We start from the raw sequence: 5911 nt of genomic DNA on the forward strand, positions 1-5911 counted from the left end.
TCGCGCAATGTGCGCCCTCTCGCGACATCCACGTCGGACTAGCTATCAGACAAAAAAGTTCGTGTTGAGAAGAACAGAGAAAGGGATACCATCGCCTGCCGCTCGCTCACTCGCTTCGTATCACACACGCACACCACACGATTCGTTGCGGATCGGTGAATTTTTTTTTGCATCAGTACAGACACAAGCGCTCATATATACGCGCATACCCTCACCCCTATGAACGCACACACGTACACCCTACCCCTATGAGCACCTCCGAGAGACTGAGCCGGCATATCATCTTGAGATTTACGAAGCCACCATAGGCGCCTCGTCGTCGACGAGAACGTCTCCTCCCACTGAAAGCGCATCGCCGAAAATCCTGAAATAAATCCAGGAATAATGCGAGCACCAGGATTTGAACCCTGGTGGGTTGGGGACACCACTGTCCACCTAACCATTTCAACCACAGGTTGATTCGCGCGAGAGCGATATATGGATTGGTGTGACTGGCCAACTGCGTGCACGGCACATATACTTGGACCGCTGGGCGTACGTGCGTGCATGGTAACAGGAGCGATCGTACTCTTCTTCTTATCTTAGTACTAAATGTTTTGTTTTGCTCCGTACGGTACGGCCGACGGGTGCGCGCGGCCGATCGATCGAGAGGCGACACGCGCGTACTGGCCAAGTTGTGGCTGCAGCCGGAGGTACGTGATCGACCATGATGGTGTTAACGTTGTGGACCGGCCTAGCCCTAGCTACGGCCTCGTGCTTCATCTTTCGTGCGTGCATGTGCCCGGGTTCATCGCAATCGCAATCTCGACCGAGGCGTACGTACGTACGTACGTGGGGAGGATGATCAGGACCAATAATCATGATGCTTTTGTGCGACTAGGGTGCACGCATTTTTCCTGCATGTCACATCGCCGGATCGCCCGGCCAGACGCCCGGCCGGCGCAGGCGCTCGCGGAGCGCGCGGTCCGGATCATCGCGGACGAAGAGCACCATCCAATGGGAGCGGCTAGAGATCAATCGACTGACCCACTAACGTGGCTCAGTCTTTCGGAGGTGCTCATAAGGGTAGGGTATACGTGTGTGCGTTCATAGGGGTGAGTGTATGCGCGTATATATGAGCGCTTGTGTCTGTACTGATTAAAAAAAATGTGGTCAGCCAATTACTAGTACAGACTAAAAAAGAAAAAAATAAAAGAAAACTGACCGACCCAAATTTAGGGTCAGTCGACCAGCCCAACAACAAAACTGATTGATTCAAAGCTGAAAACTTCTGTTGGCTTTTCTTTTCAACCCAAGAATGTGACGGGCCTGAACCCGCTAAGGAACCAAACCCACTACACCCAAAACAACTGGATTCAGCTCACGCACAGATTGCTAGGTCTACTTCCTTCCTCTTTCCCCGATCACCACACACAACCGCCGCCATGGTTGGAGAAAGAAAAGCTCAGATGTGCTGTTGTCTTGTGATGTCTTCATAGATCTTCTTCCTCCCATTTCTTCCTTCCAACCTCCTCCTCCTCTGATCGCCCAAATTTCTACAGACACCAGAAGAAATGGTTGAAACTTCAGATCCTGCCCAAAACACATATCTATCAAAAGGAAAAGCAAAAGGAAGAGAGAAGAAACTTGCAGAACAAGGTGCTTCTAGTCATTCTAAGGTGCTTGTGATCTATTCCCCCTCCCCTCTTAATTTTTTCTGTGTCGTGCACCTTAAGTGATGACCTGACATTTTCATGTAACAACAACAGTAAATTTAGAGAAGGAAGCAAAAATGGAAAAATCGTGTGTTTCATACAAAATGTTAAACCCATGGAAAATCATGTAGATGGCATGCTATAACTTCTGATTAGATGACATGTTTGTACTTGTACTAGAACTTGTTAAACTACAAGTAATGGCAGAAAACCTCCTTAAAGTCAGAATAAAAAAACTGCATATAGTAACTACATTTTCATATTCAGACAAGTAAGCTTGCAGTTGTTGTGAAATTGGGAGATGAAAGAAACTATACTATGAGAACGCATGCATATATACAAAAATATAACCACCACATTTTTAGCTTGTTGTACTAGAAAATGTTTAACTACAAGTAAAAGCATAACACCTACTTGAAGGCAGAAATTCAAAAAATCCACATATAAACTAAATTTGCATATTCAGAGAAGTAAGCTTGCAGTTGTTGTCTAATAGCAACATACAAGAACTATACTACGAGCATGCATACTTATTTACAGAAAAGATAACCACTACATCTTTACGTAGTTGTACTAGAGAAATGTTTACCTACAAGTAATGGCAGAACAACTCCCCTAAAGGCAAAAATTTAAAAAATCCATATATAAACTAAATTTGCATATTCAGAGAAATAAACTTGCACTTCTTGTCGAATAGCAACATACAAGAACTATTACTACGAGCATGCATACATATTCACAAAAAATATAACCACGGCATCTACACCTGGTTGTGTATAAGTAGTTGTTAAACTACAAGTAAATGCAGAACACCTCCCTCAAGGGAGAAATTACACAAGTTCATATAGGAACTAAATTTGCATAGTCACAAAAATAACTTGCACTAGTTGTCGAATAGCAACATACAAGAACTATTGCTACGAGCATGCATACATATTTACCGAAAGATAACTAAAACACCTACAGTGGGTACCTCCATAAGGGTAGAATTTAGAAATTCCATGTAGGAACTAAACTTGCACATTCAGACAACTAAACTTGCAGTTGTCATTCAAGAGCAAGAAAAGTACTGAGAGATAACCATAACATGTTGACCTAGTTATGAAACTAGTTGGTAAACTACAAGGAAGGCATAATGCCTACCTACAAGCATAATTTAAAATTTGTGCAGATGGATAACAATACTTGCGCTCGTTGTTCAAGAGCAACATATAATAGTAGAAGTTGCAACATATAATACAACAGAGGTGAAGCACCAAATCTTCAATAACATATTCACATAACTGAGTTGCATGTTCAAATAACCAGAAACTTGAATCATGATGCAAAAACTTTAGACATGCATCTTCTAGCAAGCAAATAGCAAGTTGTTTTCCATAACTAAGGAACAAGTTCATGATTGAAATTGATTTTGCATTTTCAGGCAAGTAAAATTGCAGCAAATGTTCAAGAGCAAGAACTATATAAGAATGCAGATAGATGAGAAGACAACAAGGTAAGCACACGTATCTAAAGTTTTATTATTACACTTATTTCTTTCCAATCTGACATTTTCAAAACATGTACAATACAAAATATTTGATATGAAATTTTTCAGGTGCTGAAAAATTCAGATCAAGGGAATGAACATGTGTAGTCGGGAAGAAATTCAGATCAAGGGAATGAACATGCAACATATGAGGTTAGTTTACATTCTTTTTAAATTTATGATGATAACAAAGGAACCAAAAAACCTAACCTCTGGATGAAGCTTGCATTATAGGAGGCAGTGCTTGCACAAAGCTATGCGGGACAAGAAGGTCAACACTACACCGCAAAACAAAAATGAATTAAGTAAAGAGGTGTAATATAACACTATATAATATTGCATAAAAAATGTATGCACAGTTTTGCATGTAGCTAAAAAATTTGATATATGATTTATATTTTGCAGGAATTATTTGAAGTCCAGTTTGGGAAGCAAAGTTTCCAAATGATTAATGAGTTGCTAGCACCACAAGGAGCCACATAGTCTTACACAGAACTCATGCAACAAATGAATGTGACGAGTCATCTTCAAAGTGACAATATGGCAATCCCTATAACAAGTTTCACTTCACTCTTACAAGCAAGAATAAATGCTGAGGTATGTGTTATTACTAAAACCTATATTCAAAGTTTTGAAAGAAGTTCATTAGTACAGTAGCAGTACCTAAAAATAAATTAACTTGCAGGATCAGCATCTCATGGCAGAAGAAATAACAAGGAACCATTTGGAATAACATGTCAACTGGGACCAATATTCAATACCTCAAGTAGAAGAGGAAGATGAAGACAAAGATGAAGATGAAGCAGATGAGTGTACTTCTGAATGCAGCAGTGATCCAAATCAATCTGATGCAGAGGAAGATTACCTAGAAGAAAAACAAGAAGTTGTGATCAGTTGCCTGCAGATAATGGGGATTCATAATTGCACCTAATAGAGCAGAGTTGGGACAATTATGAATCAGTTACTGAGCAAGAACTATACATATATAATAGAAAAAGGAGGTATTTGCACAAACCAATGAGGAAGCATTGCAAGGACCTGATTATGCAGAAACAACAGATACAAGCGGTAGTGATGAATCAGAGTTTGAAACATGCACACATTTTTCAAGAGCATCTTGCATATTATCCATGATGATACATAGATCATGTTTTTGTGTTTATTGGAAGCAGATAGATTGATATCTACAAAAGAAGCCAAGCTATAGGTAATATAGAGAACCTCACCACATTCTTGATTATAACTAAACTTGCATGAGTTCATCAAAATAAGCTATATTCAGATCATGCAAAGACAAATTATTGTTCCATTTATATAACTACAAACAGAGACAACCTACACATGGGATGGGGAACAACCCATAAAATACACAAGGTTCATATTAGCCATGATTATACAAAATAATTGCAGTGGCTGAGTAAACACAAACACATAGATTGATACCTACAAAATAATTAAAGTTATAAAGAAATGATAAATACAACTGACCATCTTCCTGAAGCAATCCTCATCGAGGAGAACATCAAACACTTCAGGAACTTCTTCAGGTGGCATGAGAGGAAGGCACGGAGCACCCGGACAACCACATATGGGGGCAAACCATAGCTACAGAAAATAAAATGAAAAAGCTTAAATAAAAAGGAAATTGTTTCTAAATTGCCCAACAAGGATAAGAAAATGGAACAACCTAAATGAACTATAAAAAATACATTCTAATTATAGCATAGACTTGCATGAATCTAATTATGCACATAAAAAAGAGACCTCAAAAAATGAATTCCTACTCAATGTAGATATCTTCAAAGAAGTGAAGCTATAAGTAATACACACAACCTCCCAAAAATTCATGATTATAACTGAAGCAATTGCATGATCATTGAACTAAACTTGCATAAATTGCTCAATAGCAAGGGGATTATACCGTGGAGATAGACAAAAGAACATTATTTAAAGTTGATAACTACAAACAAATACAACAGTCAAACTACTAAAAATTCAAATATCAGAACAACACACCATCATTCTATTACTGCAAAGATTTAAGTAACAAGCATGCACCAGTAAAAAAAACTTGAAAAGTGTACTCATGCAGGTGAAAACTAAAACTACTCTTTTTAGATTAAATATGCACACACATTATTAAAAGTAAAAACATCACGTGCATTTATTATGAACCTAAAAAATATACCTACATTACACAAGCACCCTTCACAATTTGCACAAATGAAAGCAAGATAAAGAAGGATTTAACAGGATACAGTACAAAAATGAAAAGCACAAAATGCTACGAAAAATATCTAATTACCCAACAAGGTATGAGAAACTTGTACAACCTAGATGAACTATAAAAACATAAAAATTTACATGATCCGTAGCATGGACTATATTGCACATACAAAAGAAACCTCAAAATGATTTCCTACTGTAGATAGATATCTACAAACAACCTCCCAAGGGCTCATGATTATAACTGAAGAAATTGCATGTTCATGAAACTAAACTTGCATAAATATCTCAATAGCAAAGGGATTACTGCAAGATTCAGGTAATAAACATGCATCAGTAAAAATCTTGAAAGTTTACTAATGCAACATGATGAATTCACTTAATTGTACATCTCTTAGATTAAGTTTGCACACACAGTACTAAAAGATAAATTATGAACCTAAAAAGCCTACCTAAATTGCAC

General features: G+C 38.3%; 1 long non-coding RNA gene across 1 annotated transcript; it reads left to right on the plus strand.

The window, feature by feature from the left end:
• The first annotated feature begins 1406 nt into the window (after positions 1 to 1406).
• LOC123048650 (uncharacterized) lies at positions 1407 to 3376 on the plus strand. The gene is made up of 3 exons (XR_006423346.1): positions 1407 to 1658; positions 3118 to 3189; positions 3292 to 3376. It is a non-coding gene; the product is annotated as an uncharacterized lncRNA (long non-coding RNA).
• The last annotated feature ends 2535 nt before the right edge of the window (positions 3377 to 5911 follow it).

The sequence above is a fragment of the Triticum aestivum genome, chromosome 2D (genome assembly GCF_018294505.1).
Source record: "Triticum aestivum cultivar Chinese Spring chromosome 2D, IWGSC CS RefSeq v2.1, whole genome shotgun sequence".
Lineage (NCBI taxonomy): Eukaryota > Viridiplantae > Streptophyta > Magnoliopsida > Poales > Poaceae > Triticum > Triticum aestivum.